The 20,669-nt window shown below is 36.4% G+C and overlaps 1 protein-coding gene across 3 annotated transcripts in view; it reads right to left on the bottom strand.

Moving 5' to 3' along the window:
* Positions 1-20,669, bottom strand: part of LOC137290481 (caspase activity and apoptosis inhibitor 1-like) — a 205,405-nt gene that overhangs the window by 144,437 nt on the left and 40,299 nt on the right. For 2 of the 3 annotated variants that reach the window (XM_067821450.1, XM_067821448.1), the window contains exon 3: positions 4,710-4,783. The exons of the other annotated variant lie outside the window; for it this stretch is intronic. The gene's annotated coding sequence lies outside the window, so the exon portion shown is untranslated. The remainder of the gene's footprint in view (positions 1-4,709; positions 4,784-20,669) is intronic. 3 annotated transcript variants of the gene reach the window in all.

The following is a 20,669-nucleotide window of genomic DNA, read 5'->3' as shown; positions in this document are numbered from 1 at the left end:
TTCCTAAACTCATGTAATGAAAGCAGGCGATATTATACCGAGACACGTTATCAGAATGTAGTTGTCGAATCAGATCTTAGGAGGCAACATCAAGCTAGCAGCTGATGCGTTTCCTATTTGGACAAATAGTTGTTTTTGAATGCCTGCAAGTTTCAACAGCATTAATGAGCACAGTATTGATGAAGTACAATTGTGACATACAGAGATTGGAGGTCATTCCCATTTTCAGCTTCATGTTGTCCATATTTCTCTCAGTCATAGGGACATTAAAAAGAGCATTATAATCATTATCAGGACCCATTTTTGTTCTTCTCCAGTAGACTGAAAAGAGAGTACTCATGGTTCATAGGCAGGAAATTTAAACAAAGTGGCTATGTCCCCATGCAAAAAATGTGAACAGGGTCTGAAATGAAAATGTCTATCAACAACTAAATCCAGATAAATAGCTACACAGGTTTTGATCTCCCACATGGATATGTCGAAAAGTTATAACAGCATGTCATAAATGAATATGTGCGTAAACTGATAAGTCATATGTCATGAATGAATGTGCCTGTAGTGATATATCTCATCACAAAAATGGATATGATACACATCGATATGTGTGTAAAGCAATAATTCACATCACATAGACAGATATGTGAACACATGGGTATGTGTGTGACATGATAAATCATATCACACATATGGATATGTGAGTAAAGTGATAAATCACATCACATTAAGGGATATGCAAGTAAACTGATAAATCACATCACATAAACAGATACGTGAGTAAAGTGATAAATCACATTGCATGAATGGAGATGTGATTTAGTGATACATCACATCACATAAGCAGATATGTATGTAAAGTTATAAATCACATCTAATAAACGGATATATCAGTAAAGTGCTATATAACATTCCATAAACAGATATATGTCTAAAGTGATAAATCACAACATGTAGACAGATGTGAACACATGGATGTGCGTGTAAAACGATACATTGCATCACACAGATATGTGAACACATGGATATGTCTGTAAAATGATAAATTGCATCATATAGACATACATGTGAACACATGGATATGTGTGTAAAGTGATTAATCGCATCAGACGGATAAGTGTCTAAAGTGATAAATCACATCACATAAATGGATGTGTGTATACCATTGACAAATTATACTTCACACATGGATATTTGAGTAAATGTGAAATTACATCATTTGCTAAAAATGTCCTGGAGAATTTTATCTAAGGAATCTAAGATAAACAGAAAACATCATTATCAGCCTATATAGTCATACTACTGGGATTGTCCAATATACATACAGGAGTTATGCAAGAGTACCTGACAAAAGGAGATAATTCAAACCCTCAACTTCAACATACATGCTTCAGACCTGGAAAGAAAGCATCAGTGTTTGGATAAATTTTGTTACACAGATGATGTTCCAAAAAATGACAAAATATTTAATATGTGATGGTATCATCTGCTAACTCGATTCTTTAAGAGACTCCTAAACCAGTGGTACTGGAAAAAGTAGCTGTTGATCATAACTGGCAAACCAAGTTAAGACCTCACGGTCTCTGGATTATAATAGCAGCAGGGTTCGAGTCATCCACAATTCCAAAGCTTTGACTGGATGTTGTCTAGAATTGGATGAAAAAGAGAATCAGGTTGATGCTGAGAATGGTCTGAGTAGTGAAGGGCACTTTTGAGGCAATGAACTTCTGACCAGTCAACTGAAAGAGGAATCCTGGTACTGGTTACACACCACTAAGAAAAAAAAGAAGACCAAGCAAAATTGATGATGGAGAACAAAAAGCATTTAGTCATATCTTGCCAACAGTAGTTCCTAGCTGGTTTGTTAAAGATATTGGTGGCTGTGATAGGTTGTGACATCATATTTGTCTGATTTGAAGCTGCCTTCAAACACAGTTGTGGCCTTGAGATGGCTGTGGATGATACCAACCCAATCAGCGAGATAGACAGGTGTGTCTGGATGAGTGTCCTCATAGGAGGCTTGTGCTATAGCACGATGAACACTAACCACAAGTCAGTTAATAAAGCATGTATTACCTATTGGACATAGGCAGACCAATCTGTTACGGAGAACATAAACTTTGAATTCTCCATAAATGTCAAGCGACCTTCATCCAAAACTGTGGATCCAAGAACAGCAATATGTCTAATATAACTTTCTCTCCAAAATCAGTCAACATGCTTTCTTGATCACGATCTTGGTTTAACATGGCTGTGAACGGGTATGTAAGGATATGGCAACATATGACAGGGGTGTGGCAGCACACATACTTCAACAATAGAAGGGGAGCTGTCTTGTCTATATGGGGGTAGAAGTGAGGATAAGGGCAATCCACATTCCCATCAAAGGGATATATCACACAGGTGACATTCATCCTCACAGTCTTTATTTAAGTCCATGGGGAGGTAAGAAACCCTGGAATTGTGCTGATGTGCAATCAATAAGATCCATGTGATGTCTAACTGCGTTGTCATCCATCAGTGGCCATGATTCAGGAAGGATGTTTACATGAGAGGGACGCTATGACGAAAACTCATCTATGATACTCATAGGGATGATCAGTTGTGAATCCATAACTTGTATCATCCTAGTGAAATTAACATCACAGCTATCATACAAAAGTTGTACAGCAATGAGAGCAGTGTACACAAGAACATCTACGCAATCCTGTTAAGGATGAAGAGCCCAAGTGAGAAGTATGGTGACCACGAAGAACCCTAACTGCAGACACATAGTCCATGAAGTTCATCAGGGAGTGCTCAAGAGATTTATGTTTGATGAATTGGCACCTGCCTCAAACAGATGCTACACAGGACCTTGTGGAGACTGTGACAGGAGTATCTGATGGAATTCTCCATGTTAGGGACACAATCCAGGTCAAACATCCTAAGCTGAAGTAGAAGTGGTGCATACAAAATTTGTACTATTGATTACATTATTGCCTCTTAGAATTATACCCTCTATTCTGCACAATACCATCTCAACACTTGAAATTAGGTATCAAAATCCAGGTTGGGTTTTGAAGGGCCCAAACTCAAGTTGTTTTCTTTCTATTAGAGGCTAACTCAGCAACACATACTACCATTCGTCACACAAGGGGACTCAGTTTCATAGGTTTTAAAAATATTGTATGACATATATGTCACTTGTCTAAATGACACATGACTCTATCCCATACTAAAAGCTTTAGACAGAATATTTGCACCTCCTACCTGACCCACTTCAATAAAGATACATGTTTAACATACTGAATGACAGAGCAGGGTATATGAACAAACACAGTCATGGCATTATTAAATAATGAGATCAAATTATACACAATGTATCCATGTTTCACCTTTTACACGTATGTAATCTATTTCAGCAGGTATTTGATGGCTTGTTATTCATGGGCATTGACATTTTTAATTCAAATCATCCAACAGAGATTTGAAAAATGATCTACAGACTGGGCCTGTGTGAAGGGCAAATCATGTTCAGCAGTATTGTCTGTTAAATGAACATGACAAACCAATGGTGCATAGTACAAGGAAACATAATGAGATGGACAAGACCTGTATGCTGCAAGACAGATGTGTCATGGTAGACAGACACTGTGTCAGCTTTTCACTGATCATCAGGAGGTCAAACCTGGTAAAATTGATAACTACATTCAGGAATGCATTTCACATCAACAATCAATCATACAGAAATCATTTGTGAGGACAGTGTATACCAAGCAAATTAACCAAAGTAAAATCTGCTGCTGTTGGATCTCCCGACACATGCTTCTGTTTTGAGGAACAATCTGAAACAAGATGCCTCCAAACTCAGCGGGAATCATTAAGCACATGGCAACAACAATCACAGCAATGCACTATACAAAATTATCAAAACAGCCAGTCACAAAACAAACTATCATGAGACTTTCTTAAACTGAATTCTGGATGAAAATCAGTAAGGTTGAACTTATCACTAAGATGCTGTGGGAGCAATAATCCTTATAATTTCAACACCATCATCATCATCATCAACATCATCATCATCATCATCCCAAGCATAATTCAGTACTTCAGTACATCACTGATCAAAGTATTGGCATGCTCTGTCTGATGATGCAATAAAGTCATGAATTCCCCCTTGAACTGTAGCCCATAGCATTCTTTACAGTGGGATGAAAGTCTCTTCTTTCATTTAATCATTCCAGAGTTAGAAGACACTGAGACAATCTACATAACTGAATGGTGATGTATACCTATGAAAGTATGCAGGGGGTCAGCGGAGGTCCCCAAACCAATGGTACCATAAAAGCGTTAAGTACATTCAAGATTGATCCCAAAACAACATTAAAAACATTTTGTTGTTATTGCAGCTGACAAATGACAGTAATTCCTGCATTATTCATGCTGATCTTAGATCACTAACTACTACTAGACTGTAAGTAATTAATATGAATTATGTATGGTGTATAATGTACTATATGAAGTAAAATTACTATGTTTATGGGCCATTAACTATAAGATGCAAGGATTCAGATTGTGCAGTGTATCTGTAACTTGCAGGTTTCTGCAGGTGCACAGTAGGTTTGAGTATACTGATTTACAGCAGCATCAAGAGAATAAACACAAACAGTCAACAATGCAATGGTTCTCGTTAAGTGATGAGATGAATAGTGAAGCAAGAAAATTAAACTCACCGAAGCATACCAAACCATGGCTGATGAGGGGACTAGCTTGATGTTTTGAGACTTGTTGTTTTCCCTACAACAGCCTGGAAACACAAGTTCAATGAAACCACCAGTGGTTGGAAGTATGCAAATATAGTTACATAGTCCAATAGTCAGAGTAACCTTACTGAACAATAGCTATGATTGTTAGCAATTTTAAGAACACTTCATTGCCATAAAACCTGTAATTTGCCTGCAATCACATTACACCTTTCTCTAAAATTTTCAGTTGAAGTCATTTTTACTGGCAACTTCATACTACTAGTCATCTCCACAGTCATGCATGAGCTAACAGCTCTTCTGTGTGCAAAGGTAGGAAAATGTCATTTCTGTCCACTCCTCAAATAAAGACAATAGGTGTTACAATAGAGGAAATTTTCCTAGATTTATTAACACTGATAACTGTTGTTTTGATTATTCTTTACTACTATTAAATACTTCTAAAGAGTCCTCTACATCTATCACATTGCTGTACAAATAGCTGCAGTGAAAGGCAAGTTCTGCCTCTCATACAGTCCCTGTATAGTTGTCAGGAAATCTTCATTACACCCTCTTTAAGACTGCTTCAGGTTAATATCTAATACATTCACTTGAAGTATGTTTCTATTGCTGACATTCTCATAATGATTGTCTTAAACCCATTAACTCACTCTTTGTCTTTCTCAAAAAAATTTTGAAATCATTTCCATACTTTGATAAGCATTTCTGTTTGTAACTGATGCATTTCGGTTCATGACAGCACCAAAAACATCACTTCTGGTTGTTACAGGGGCATTCCTGGTCTCATTTCTCTTCTGACTGTGAGGGCACTTCCGGTCTTCCTATTATCAAATTCAAACTGAACCGTGCAAGTGGTTATTAACAACGTGTTTCACTCAGAATCTAATGGATCTAAGGTATACAACTTGTGGAAGCTGCAGGTGAAATGCCTTGTCTTTTTCGGTTTGTCTTTTAAGATATGAATATTCTTTTGAACAACATCAGTTGAGTTCAGTAGCAGCAGTATGAAATGTCAGTATACACACTGCACACAAGAAAGGTCAGGATGATCTATCTACCTTCGGTCTCAGTGCAGGCATAGTGAAACGTTTGTGACCCAATGGACCAATGGTAAAGAATTGGTTCATGACCACAAATAGAGAAAACTTCAATGTTTATCATGAGTGAGGTCCTTGAAGTCTAAGGCATGCAGCGAAAATGTTCATGACTTGTGACTTCAGATGCAAGGGGAAGCTTTTCAGACCTTTGTGACCATTGCAAAAAGTTCAAAAAGTTCACTCAGGAGAGTAGAGAGAAGGTAGAACTGATAATACATTTCATTTGCAAAACGTTTATACGATTGCAAATATCTACTTTATAAGTGGAAAGAAAGCATAAATCTCTTCAACATGATGTTCGAAAACAGAATGAAGAGCAAATGAAAAGCCTTATGACTGTACAAATTCTTTTCCCCTGTTGCTGATGTAGGAAGCATGCTACCATGGGTTGGGGAGAATAAAGAAAAGGAGGAAATCTTTGTCTTGAGCATCTCCTGACTCATTTCATCTACTCCACTGTACAAACCTGTCATGTGGAGGGAGGATGACAATCTCCAAGATCCAGCAATAGCTGAAGAGAAACATGGACATTTCAATTTTCTGCAAGATAATTTCCTGACTAAGAGAGAAAGTTTGGAGGATTTGCAGAAAATATGTCCGGTTTGGGATGATGCAGAAGATCTCATCATGTCAGACTTTGGCAAGGATAACATAGTCTGTTTGCCAAGATTGGAGCTATCAGAATAATGACACAATCTGTTTGTTCTAATATTATTGAATGTCAAAGTGGGAACATAGAGAAAAGGTATAAGCATTGAGGCCCATCCAGTCAGATAGTGTACATAACTGATATAAATGGAAAGATAATGATTTTGAGAAGTTACAATCATGCCAGGTGAAGAAAGTCCCACCATACCTATAACCTATACCTATCTCTGTATGTCCTTGACCAAAGATTGGTTAACACGCTGAGTAAGAACATCCCAAATGGATCAAATGTTATGCTGGAATCAGTGCCTTGATAGTTGGGAGAGTTGGGGTAAAGCAATCCCAAAGAGGACATTGAACTCAGGTCCCCATGTTTTTGATGTCCTATTTAAGCATAAGTACAAACTTGGATGGTTGAAAGAGGAATCCTAGACAAGTCATGATTAAGAAAATCTACTCATGGACTCATCCAAGTATCCAGCTGGAGATGCAAAAAACAGATAACTAATGCCATTTCCTAGTAAACAACCATGGTGTGTTGGAGTTCCAAATGGAAGTATATAGAATGCATTGTGGTAACCATTCACTACAAAGGTGAAATATCACTGCAATGAATCGGTTCATTGAAGGTAAGCAGGTAAGACCCTGAGATCAAAGATGAATTTCCTTACCTTAGAGTCCATTACAACCACCACTGAGATACCATGAGGATTTTTGTTTAGGAGAAGGTAGCTGGAAGAATTTGTGGAGGACCCTAGTGCATATGAACATCTTCAATTTGGTCAACCTTGATGCATATGAGTATCCTCAGTTTGGTAAAAAAAATAGCATAAAAGAATATAGTTTGAGCTGTTGCCATTGTATTGACGATGATAGCCCTTTTCAAGCCTTTCACAAATGGCCTTTTTGCTGGAAAGGCAAGTGAAACTGTTTTTGTGCCTTCAGAAAGGAAACTATTACCAAAAATTTGGAAGATAGTCTGAAGATAGTAAACATGTGGATCCCCATCAGCCTCTTGTCTTGAACTGAAACCAACTGGATCTCTACTGCTTAGATTTGGACAAATGAAGGAGATGATGCTGTTTGAAAGACCTAAAAAGATTTCTTTCTCAAAGGAATACAGTTCTTTGAGGCTTGGTCATGTATAGAGACCTCATTGATTCTTGGCCAGCTGTACTGCTGACCATGTCAGCATCTCTACCTTCCAACTTGTTCAGGATGACATACCGGAAGAACTGTCCAGAATCTTTATGGTAAACAGAAGGTTGGCATGACTGTCCTCCATACAGCCTCCTGGCCTTCTTAGGAGCCTGATCTATTGTAACATGTATCAATATGTCTACCTTCCTCTAGCTGGTTGACAATAATATGTCCAGAATAGTGTCCAGAGGCCATACGGCTGTGGTGCTGATAGAAGACAGATAGGCATGGATGTCTGTAACTGACCCCAAAGCTGCCTCTTGACCAGAAAAGTATTCTATACCTATCTACTGAGTACACACTCAGACATGTTAATTTGGTTGCAGGGTCAGGCAACTATGGTTGCAGGGTCAGGCAACTATCTAGGGCTTAGTAGGTTCATGAGCCAGTTGGAAATCTTCTGTGCTTTTCTGCTGAGTACAGTCACTAAGACACGCTAATGTGACTGTTGGTTGCAGGGTCAGGTGACAATGGCTTCCAAAGGTTAGTACGTTGAGATGTGAGTTAAATCACTGGAAAACTGTTTTCTACACCTGTCTTCCTTCCTCTGGCATGTAGACAGAAGAGCAGAGGCTGTCATAAAAGAGTTCAAAACCATTATTAATTATTATTATTATATATGCTAGTTAAAAAAACCCTAAAAATGGCCAAATAAACTACTTCTGAAAATAACTACAATAAACTTGAATTAGTGCTTCTGTATAACCAGCTGTTGAGAGCAGCAGCAACATAAGAGATGTTAACTCATGCACACAACAGAAAGACGTGGGTTTTTCCTGCTCTTGGGGAGTGCTGTCAGCTGATTGTGAAGACACCTAAATAAATATAGTTGACAGTGAGTTGTCTGAAATCTGAAATTTTGTGTTTTTTATTATTTCTGCAGCCCAAATAAAGATTAATTGTAATAATGCATTACGAGGCATAAATGTTTGTAACAATAAAGCCATCCCAAAGCACTGACAACAGCATCTGAAACCTGGAAAATGAAACAGAGAATGACATTTACACTCCAGGTACTTAATACCAAACAAGAAAACAGTGATGCTTATCCCAGTAAACTATCCATATTCAGACAAGCCAATTTCATATCGATTTCAGGGAGATATACATGTCGATTAATTCAGAAATGAAATTTAACCTGCACACACATTCAACAGACCAAAACAACCGCATTTATGAGAAGTGCCAGGTTCTAGCTAAAACTGCCATATGCATGTTACATACTGAGATGTCTCATTTGACGCTCACTGCACATCAAGGTTTCAAAACTAGTTCTGTTTTTTACCTTGTACACTGAGCATGTGTATTCATTTCCTGATAAAATTCATTTTAACAGCAACACAAAACACCTTGCACAATACCACATGCTAGTAATTGGGGTTTGACCTTGGCCTAATTTCCATGTCTAAGTTGCGCAAAGTTGCTAACTTTCTTCAATCTCAATTTGAATTTCTTCCAGACAATTTGAGTCATTTTCATGCTAGAATTTCATTAAGCTATCAAAGAGTGAGCTACATTGAAAACATAGGGAATTTCATAAGCGGATCTTTATGCTGAAGACACGCTTTTGACCTTTGAAAATAAGTGCAGGCGACAACCAATATTTTGATATCCTGCCTCCTATATTGAATCTTGCCAGTTTAATAGGCACTCCCGACAGAGACCTCTTCTACAGCATAGGAGTCTTATGTCAGATTATTCTTGTGGACACTTTTTCACTAGTTACCAATATTGTCGCTTTAAAACATGTAATTGAATTTGAGCCCAGACAAATCCAGTTTAATTTGGCTAGCAGGCGAGGAAATCCCGGTAAGAGCTTCAACATACAGCTGATATTTCTGAGACAAACCATATTTTGTCTGCGCAAATCCGGATAGAAAAACCTATAATTGAATTTATACCAGACCAGTTTTTCACTCTTTGCCAGTGGTAGGTGACGTCTGCTATACAAGGGATATCTTACAAAAGGCATTTAAACCTCAAACAGTGTGGTTTAACCCCAGAAAAATGATCTAATGTCAGTGTAAATAAGCTGTTATCAGCTGTAATAATGTAGCTCCCGTTATCATTAAGTCGGAGCTACAGTCAGGGAGATAGTGTTTACTCGACTATAATACATAGCACCGACAAAATCAATATATAAAACACAGCCAGACAAAAACATGAGCATCTCTTCAAATAAAACGTTTTAATCCTTCAAACTGTCATTAGCCACAACGCTGTTTTTCTTACATAGGAGACGTCTTGTTCACTTCTTTGATAAGCCGATTATTAGTGGCGGAGCATGAGAAATATCAAGGTCACAATTACTTCAGATTATTGATGTGAAATGGTTTCAAATAGTGGTAATGTTAATATGCCATAGTCTGAAAAAAAAACCCGAAATGGTGCACAGGAAAGAAAAATCAATGAAAAACACTATGTATATGAAAAGATCAAGCTTAAAAACGTCTGAGTAGAAATCCTGCGAAATGGACACTTATGTCTACTGAATATGTCTGGCTATGAAAGAAAATATTTAATACTGTAAGATTTTTCAAGATGGCTAACAGGAGGCCATGTTTATACTGACTATCACTCACATTGATATAAAGATGTTTGTTAAAGAATAAGTATGGAACAGTTGCAGTACTGATGCCCTTTACCAATACCAAAAATGTTTTATTGCAGAAAGATTTCACCTCATTGAGGTATTATGCAATCTGTTTTAACACAATTGGCGCCTTATACCATTTCCTATAACCAGTACCAAAAGAATAGCCTCATAAATCTAAGAAACAAAGCTCGACAAATGGGGCTGATGTATCGTGAACCAATAATTTCTTTTTCAGCTTGAAACTGAAAGAAGAAGTTTACCATAGAAATGAAATTACTTTTAATGGACAGAATTCATATATCTCCATTCAGAACATTTTCAGGAGACATGGGTAATTCATACAAAGTCACTGGTATTTCCTCCTCTTAAACTTCTACTTTGCTTTTTCCATTTTTCATTTGGAAGATTACCATTGAATATCAAAACTGTAGAGTAACATAAGAACAGCCCTAAAGTTCAGACACAGAATTAAAGCATTCATTTATCTCATGTATGCAAGTGGAGTTTCCCATTAACGTCAAAACTGATGGCAACATATAGTTACCCCAAACTATTCTGACAATAAATACGATATTGTAATTTTGATAACTGACAAAGCAAAGCAGAGGAGATCACAAATAATGCTTACAAAACAAATATTTGAGTCATTTTGGCTAGTTTTACACTAAGCGATGTCAAAGTTTGGAAATTTCTTGACAAATAAGCTCACCGTAAATGCTAACAGAGTCGGAATCAGGATATTTTACCATAATACAATGCATAACTGGGCAAGGTCTCAACTTTCTCTTCTTATCAGTGTCACAAAAACAGCCTCTTTACCATCAAATTCTATCAATTTCCATAACATATTGGATAATTGACCGACATGATCAAATCATTTGCAAGCTTTGTTAACTTTAAAACATGTCTGGATCTTTTCAAGTTCTGTTTCAAAAGCAAAAACACAAATGGAAGACTAAACACTGGTTGTACACTTTTCAAATATTTCAGACAAATAATGTGTGTTGTGTTTGTGCAAAACTCTGATCAAATATGTCTGACTGGTGAGCTGTGTGTGGGGGCTATCCTTATGATCACATGTCAAATAATGGTATTTTGTCAGCGATACTTGCATATGCTTGTCAGACAACCCTACGGCTCTAGGGACATCGCTCGTGATGACAGACGCCATGCATTAATTAGTCAAAGATGATCTCTAGACAACCCCAGCTCACACTGTTGGATATTTTTAACAGTGTCTGAGCTCAGTGATGCAATGGTTAATCAAGTAATTCTATTTTTTCTCTTCTTTTCCCATCTGTTGAACATTTATCTATGCTGTTCCCAGATTATTTGGCATAAAGTCTATAAATACATGGTAGGGACAATGAAGATCTATGTGATAACAACCAATCATAGTCTAAAATTTGGATTCCAACCTGGATTTGACGTTCACTGTGGCATGATACATGAAGGAGATTTCTGAGATTCATCTTGGAAGAACAAATACATGAAGACAGAGGTTGAGGCAACTGAATGAAGGACTTCTGAACATGACTATGAAAGACTTCGAGAGAGATCGTAAGAATGAGCTATAATGACTAATCCAGTGGCATATGGACATATTTGAAGAACCACCTGCTGGATCTGAAACTGCTGGATCTGAAACTTAACTATGATGAACTGCATTCGAAAAGCAATTAAATCATTTTTACAATGAGAAATATATAATCAGTTAAACAACTCGGATGACTGAAGAATATTCCAACAGTTGAATCAGTTGTAGTGATACATCAGTTCTCATGCCTCAAAACTTTGATCAAAACTTTCTTCCACAATCTCATGGACAAAATCAGAGTGTTCCACATTCAAACACACAAAAATCATGTCTTCATTAGCTGGAATTTGAAACAACATCTCACCAACAAACTCTTCAACTATAATTGGAGGTGTTTTTTCTCATGATCAAGCAAAATATTTGAAATAAGAAAAGCTTTTTTAACCAACTAAATAAATACTAAAGGGAAAAACTGTTGTCCTCATGAACATCTATTTTCAAACCAATAAGCATTTCCCAACAAGACCATCTAAAGGGGGACAACCTAACCATTGAGAACATTCACTAAACAGCATCAGCTCGGTCTTTCAAGAACATCTTCAAGGGGTTGTCCTTCTGATTGCCAAGAACATTAACAATAGGAGCATCAGTACTGACATTCAAGAACACCCAGACTGAGAACCCACAAACTACTGAAAAACAAATGCAACTGTGAACCAGCTCAATAAAAGCCCTACAAAAAGCCAATGCTCACCTAATCTCATCAAAAACATTGTTTCATTTGTCATGCAAACACTCAAACACAAAACATTGTCAATGGTGTCATATTTTAACCAGAGCAATTGAGTACAATCGAAAATATTCTGAAACAGGACATTATTTTCCTTGAAATTATTTCAAATATGCATTATGTGCAATGTTATCAATTCACATATCAACTTTTTCTCTCCCACAGACTTTATGATATATATTCAAGTCAAGAAGTACATTAGTTTGACACTATGATACTATTTAATACCTTAACTGTGATAATAATAGACATTCTACGGCAACATTACACTCAGCCACAAACCAAACATTATACATCATTAGGGCAATTTTATGATGATATTAAACATGACAGGTCTTACTAGAGCTTAGAGCTTGAGCAAGAAAACTTTCAAGACATGTCTTATGATTATTACCCTGCTGACTCCAAATAGCCAACAAGAAATATCGACTGAGTGGCCTGAGGCCTTAACCTTTTTTCTGCTGATAAAAAAACAAAATTTACAAGCATTTGCTTTTAGTGTAAGCTATTTTCCATATGGGACAGGTCTGATCCCAGAGAGGTGGAGTGGTCTGCCATTGCTCATTTGGTGTCCCAAGTGGCCGTTTGCATGAAGTGTGATAATGACCATGTCCGTGATAACTGTGAACATGTAGTTGGCACATTCCAGGAGATGAAATGTTTGCTGTGTATATGTAAGCTCATGATAGGAAGACCTAACACATGTCTCGCTACATCTTAATCAGTGAGTAGAGATTTCATGAATAATCGATGTCAAATACAAGAGGAGACACAAAGGGACTAAGTGGAACACCCAGATCTTTATCATCTGCAAGTAATCCCTCCTTCTACAGCTGATTGTATCTTTTTCGTGACCCCATGCAATATAATTGCAAAGCTAACCAATATCATTATTAAGGGATTATATGGGGTCAGCGCATTACCCAAGATAGACCACAGCAACAACACCTTCTACAAAAGGCCATCATATTCATATTCAAATTCCATGTAAAATCCAAATAAAGCTCATTTACTTTCAAAATTCACATTACATCAGGGGTGATCAGGCTTTTTCTTTTCTTCATAAATAATTCATTTTTCATTACAGGATACCGGGACTTATCTATGCTAATAAAATTCAGGAGGGATTTCAGGGTTTTATCAATTCATAAAAGCTGGCTAGACTGCTCCTCAAAAGTGATATGATGTTCAAAAGATTGTACAATAATGGCCTTTCAAACTTTGAAGTATAATAAAAGCAGAATCGACTAGACAAAATGCTTAAATCCAATCATTTTTCCGTTAGGTTTGGGCCATTTAGAAATGCTATCAGGGGATATTTCCCTTTAATATAAATGTTAACTTGTAAACAGCCTAAAGACAGTCCACAACAGTGGCTCTACTTAATTCATTGATGTGGTCACTGATTATTTATGATATCGGCACCAAATTGAAACTGCAGAATCAATATCCCTGTTTGACTTTGAAGACAGGACCAACTTCTATACATGCCTTTCCATCTTTTCACCAAATCCTTTCATTTCAGTCCCCAGACTACCATCCGATCAATTTATTTTAACACATTCTAGACAATTTTATCTTCTTCGAGTCAAGGTATTCCCTGGATAGAATCAAATTCCTTTCTTACAATCTAATTGAAAAATAAACAGTAACATTTCTGAAGGGCGGCTAAACACTTTCCCACTAAATCATAACATTGCCACACATTTTACTGGTGAACTTACTTTTGTTCTGGCGATAACATTTACAACCTGACATGGATAGAATCAATCATTTTAATGCTGTCTGAACATTTACATCAGATTACAATTTATGACAGTTTTATCAAGCAACACTTAAAAGTTTTCGTCTGTATGAATTGTCAGGGGTATTGGCTGTGGATTTAGTGAGAAGATGGTAATTCTATTTTCTCACCAAACAATGCAAGAAATCTCCCTCATGCAATTTGCCTGGTTATTGGGCTAATTGAAGATTAAACACGAACACATAAAGACTTTTATACCTTCCATGTTTGCAACACTGTTGTTACATCTTCAAACTAATCATCAATGTCAACAGCTTTTTGGACTAATGGACAAACAGTGAACTCACATTTCCTTCCAGGATATTTGATACATTTTCTCACCAAATATATACATTTATGATTCAGAAGTGATTATATTGCCAAGAGGGCATTTAAGTTCACATGTACATGTTTTTCCTTTGCTGCCCTTTTAAATGAATGTTACCTTGTTTCATCCTACCCAATCTTCATTCAGATATTGGAATTCATAAGAAAGATTTGTGTAGACTAGATGGTTTTGTCTGCTGAAAACAGTGTAAGGTTTACCAAATCATTGTTTTTTGACTCACAGTATTAAATTTTACAAGATTTCTAAAGCTCAAAAACAAAACAAAGTTAAAAGATCGTCTCTTTAATGTGTTTTTAACTGTTCACTTGATGCATTACTTTATAAAATTAACTCGATCACACACAATCAAAAGATTAGATATCACTTAGAAAATATGTTTACAAAATTTCTACAGCTATTTCATTTGTTGCACTGACCGTCTAAGGTGTGTACATAATCCTTCATAAATGATCATTTTTTGCAAAAAGAAAGATTAATCACATCACAAAGAATGTAACTGATCATTTTGAAAACATCACACCTTCCACTGCAACTTTAAAATTTCAAAATGGAAGTAACTGAAGTCGAAAATAAATTTTCATCACCAATATTTATATGATTAAATCTTACACAGTAAAAAATCACAATTTCTGCATGAAATACATGCCTGGGAAATTTCATCACATGAACATGGAAATTGTTCTGTTGCTTATATATAAATGCATGTCATCGTTTTGCAGTTACTGGATATACAAGCTGACAAATGTAAAAATTGATGTATACAACTTGAAGTCTTTGAGACATGAAAGACACTTGAAAATTGACAAATCTATTTCACATCTATCCAACAGTATACGAAGAAGTTAAACTTATTTCTTGAAAGGAAATAAATATTTGGCACTGACACCTCAAAAAATCCTGTAATTTCATAGGAATCCAATTAATTCGATTTTGCTGTAGAATTTTGTGGTGTGTACTGCCCCACACAATAATGTGGGTACCTTGATGTAAACAATGGCTTGGCTGAGTACTATTTCACAATAGTGACCAGTTTTGAAGGAGACTTCCCTTAGTCCAGTGGCCACGGGGTATGTGTCTTTATGCACTAATTGAGCATATTGTACACCAACTAGTCCTATTCTTGCCTGGAGCATGTGCACTAATTGCTAGTATAAGGACTTGGAAGTCTTCTTATCATGGTCAGTTTGGCAGAGTTAATTTTACAGAATGCTTTGAAAAACCTACACTTCATGTGCCCTGTTTTTCATAGAGTTCATACTTCACTTGTAGCCAAAATACTTCTCAAATTATCACTTTTCCCTGAGGATATCTCAATCCAGTTGGGTATTCTATCTTCAGTTCCAAACACAAATGGCATAAAATTTAATGTAACAAAACCCCATTTTGGCACCTAAAACCAACTCAGTAAGGTCATTTATCATCATTTTCTTGTAATAAGTGATTGATGTAGAATAGGAATCAATTCCAAAGAGGCTTGTCAGCTGGCACATACACAACACTTTTCTAGTTGACAGCAACTAGTTCAGTTTATTCCTAGGAAGTCAAGAAGCAAATTGTTGCCAACTGACATTTTTCTCCCATCATGACACACACATTCTCCAAGTAATATACTCTGACATCAAACCACAAAACTATGCCTGCACACAAGCTGATTTTGTGGCTGGCTAAAAAAAACCTCTGTCACATTTTACTTATTCTTAATCACATGTATTGGAGCCCTGAATCTTGGGAGGCAGCAACTGGGAGAGCTCTGATGCTGTAAATGTCAATTGAATTTGTATGTGGTGGTACTGACATGTAGCACAGGAATATATGCAATATGTAGGCAATGTATCAAACACTCAAGAGCCTAAAAGGTGATGACGGAGCTTCCTCACTCCAACACATGGAACAGGTAAGTGGATCTGGGACACCAGTCAACTCCTACTACTTGTAGCAAGAAACATGCATGTAGACTTGATTGGTCTTTCACTGGATTGTATGTGTGCTCCACTGATGTACGTTGTTGGCATGGAATCAGATGTTAAGATTCATCTTCAGACACCTTTTAGTTCGAGCAGTGAGAACTTTAGCTCATAGATGAGAGGTCTTACATGCTATGTGTATGTTTGTCAGACAGAAAGTATGTGTAATGCGTAAAATATGACAGCAATCTTATATGATCAAGTATGTGTATCCTAATTAGGTTTTTCTCAGAAACCAATCTGTCCATAGACTTGGCAAGGTTCCTTTGCACATATTTTGAAATAACCCTTGTAATTGAGGAGAGGATAGGATTGCATATAAATATGTGTAGCATGATAGTGTAACACATGTCGAATTTCTGTAGTATGAACAATTGTATGCAGGCAAACTAAAAACTGTACCTAAACCTTTAGAAGTGATGCATTAGCAAAGAAGATATTACACCAAATGTTCAGAAAACTGTATGCTCTAATCCAACTGAATGCCCCCAAGGCTATCAGACAGGTCATATCATTGCATTACATTGAATGTACAGTTTTGTTCTCTGTTCTCTTACATCTAAACAATTCAGACAAACCTTACCATTAATATGTCTGGTAGAATGCTGAGGAATAAAGCTGCTTCCACTGAGAAAACCACTAAGATTTATACACATAGGGTTTGCTTCATACAAAACATAGTTATGCAAAAACCCATTTAGAGCAACATTACAAATCAGGAACCTGAGACATTCAAATGTGTTGTTTTAGTGTTCCTAAGTTTTGCTGAACTCTCATAAATTTTATTTATGTTTTCATCTTCAAACATGTACATCTTCACAGATTTAGGTGTACAAATTTGTTTGAGAAAATATTTAAAGCAATTTATTTGTTTACTGTAATGACATTCATCAAAGCTGTTTCTCAGCCTCACCACTTGCCAGCTACATGATGCTACTTTTTACAAGAGGGTCACATTTGCTAAATTCCTGAACATTTGCAAGTGATGTTACTGTCATAGAACTTCTTCAACAAACAGACTTCCAAGTGTAGTGTGAGTCACAAACTCTGAACTGTGATGACACTCGGCACCTGGTGTGTAAGCCCAGAACAGACAGATTATAACTAAGAGATGCTGCAATACATTTTGAAAACAGCTAATGCTTTATTCCCACAGTAATACACGTACCCAGGGATGATGATAATTGTGACATTTTCTTCTTTCTGAACTTGATCAAATACATAATACAAGTGGTCTAAACAAAGGTTCATACTTTATGTGAATAACATTTGTTAGTGCACAGATGTCTTGAAAACATGTTGAAAGAAGAGAAAATATGCATCATGCTCACATTTTTCAAATTCCGATGAAAATCTTTTTAGTTCATTGTGGCCACACAATCAAGGAATAAATGAAAAACTTATTATCAACATCATAAAAAGACACCATAGTGACAGTCCAAATCAAGTTTCTATTGCACCTACAATGAATAAAATTAATCTTTATAATACTCAAACTTCACTTTGATTTCTTTTCAGAATTACACTCAATCCGAGTCACACTTCTAACTAAACTCTCTCTCTGTTAGAGGTAAGTTGATTCACTTTAATCTCATTCACAACAAACCTTTTTAGTTCAGCAGCAATAGTTGTGTTTTAGAAAAGTAAAAGTTCTATACTACCCAAGCATCCTTGGCATTTATTTCCACATTTTATTACTTTTGACATGTTTCAGAGATTTTCTGCTTATCATAAACCAATCTTTAACCTTATCTTGTATCACAGTTCTGCTAAGTGCAGGTTTCAAAGTGTGGGTTGAAACATCCCATGTTTACATATTACACAACCCAAAATGTAAGCACCTGTCAGTTGGCACTTGTCATACCATCAGCATCTGTATTTCAGTATAAGGTATCCATTGTAATTGTAACCTTTAATGAAGAAAACATCCCTCAAATTTTATCAACGTTACAATTAACCCTCCAACTAAGCTGAATGTTAATACAAAATGTAAGCCAACTGGGTGACTTTTATGAAGGTATTTTTGAAAAATTGCACAATGTATAATGATAATGTTTTAGGCTAACTTTAAGTCAAATACTGGTATTATTGCTCATTCCACCTCACATAGCTATCTGTCTCCTGAGAATGTTACAAGGAATTTTTTCGTCTATCATTTTTGCTATAAAATTGTCAGTGAATAAAGTCTTTTTTTTTTTAACAACATGTTGCTTAACATAAACAGCATGTATGCTATATTTTCAGAAGGTGATGTGCTTTGCTAATTATGCTGTTTTGTAGAAAACAGTTTGAAATCTTTCACAAACTAAGTTTTGATATTTGTGTTCATTCTTTTTTCATGAAGCAAATACCTCAAAACTTTCAGAAACATCCACCTTATCTTAAGCAGATTCAAGAGGGGATATCATCAATTTTCAATTCTTTATTCTTCAAAAGTGTCAAAACCTTCACTGTTAAAGTTTTTGGTGACGTGTGCCACATTTCAGCAGCTCTTTTAGTCAGTTTAAAACAGGAGAAAGTATGCAAACAATGTCATATGCAAAACATTCTTACAACACAATGAATTAACAGATGACAGTCCCTCAACTGGCCCCTTTAAAAACTGCCAAATATCTGACCCTTATATTAACTACACATATATCCAAAATTGCAGAACATTTTTAACGAAACTTACAGACAATGATCACAAATGGCTTTGTTTCAGAATGCATGATAGCCATATTGAAAATCAGATTTCATATTGTTGAACACACTCACTTGTCGTCATTGGCAGAAACAAGCATGTGAAATTCAATGTTTCTGAGGCAATGGTATTTACAATGAGAGGAAGCACATAATGTGACACTGCAACAGCATGGCCAGAACTGCAGAGATCAAATGAAGGACAATATTTGATATGTCATCATTGGTAGAAACAAAATGTGAAGTTTCAGCTATGCTGATTCTGTGGTTGTCCAGATGATTCTGTGGAAAGGAATACATTTTGAGATAGTTTAGGATCAAATGATGAAGTGAAAAAGATGGGGAAACTTTAGAACACATGAATACAACTAATACCTACACACACACCAAATTTAATTCCACAATAAAGATCACTGAAATTGGGCCAAAGCAAGGTTTCAAGTCTTCCTGAAATTCAGATATGACCTTCTTGACCAAAGTGGTGAGTAACTATTGGTGGGAACAAGCATGTGAAGTGGTTTTTGAGAATATTTTTTGTTACAGACAACAAACAGGCCAAAACATAAATGAGTTATAATGTTCTTGAGCACACGGACTGGCTATTTTCCACATTCAACATCTGGCCCAAAATCAGAAAGACTTCTTTGCACATCCACTGTAGCTTGGCGGGAGTAACATAAGGGTGTAGAATGTGTAATAGTGAGTGTATCTTGTCTAACCAGAATTCTTGCAAACAGTCTAAAAGCTGGACAAATGAAAGTCATCGGAAAGTCATCTCCTGACTGATGCATTTTGGAAATGGAAATTGGCTACAAATACCCTCTTTTGGCACAATGCCACTGAATATCTTCGGTTCAACAAAACATGATGCTGCTTACTAGTTTCAAAAGACATATATGGTTGTAAGGCTTATCTCCCAAGCATCCCTTCATGGCTTTAACTAAACAACTTACTAGATCAAGATGGCAAACATGGCTGAATTTGTGTCACCACTCCTAAATTTGAGTGGATCATTGCTCGAAATATCAATCACTGGCTTGTCCAGTCAGTAAGAATTTAATAGACCTCCATCAGTTGAGTGAGGTTTTAAATAGAAACATAAAGCCATAATTCCTGACTGCAATATGTAAGATTGGTTAGTTGGTTTGTTGCTTCAACTGCACTCAGCAATTTTACAGCTATATGGCAGTGGTCTGTAAATAATCAACTCTGGACCATATAATCCACTGATCAATAGTATGAGCACCGTCTATGCCATCTGGATATGATGATTTAACCAAGTCA

This window comes from Haliotis asinina, chromosome 7 (assembly GCF_037392515.1).
Source record: "Haliotis asinina isolate JCU_RB_2024 chromosome 7, JCU_Hal_asi_v2, whole genome shotgun sequence".
In the NCBI taxonomy this organism is placed as follows: domain Eukaryota; kingdom Metazoa; phylum Mollusca; class Gastropoda; order Lepetellida; family Haliotidae; genus Haliotis; species Haliotis asinina.
This window is presented reverse-complemented; position numbering and strand designations above follow the sequence as displayed.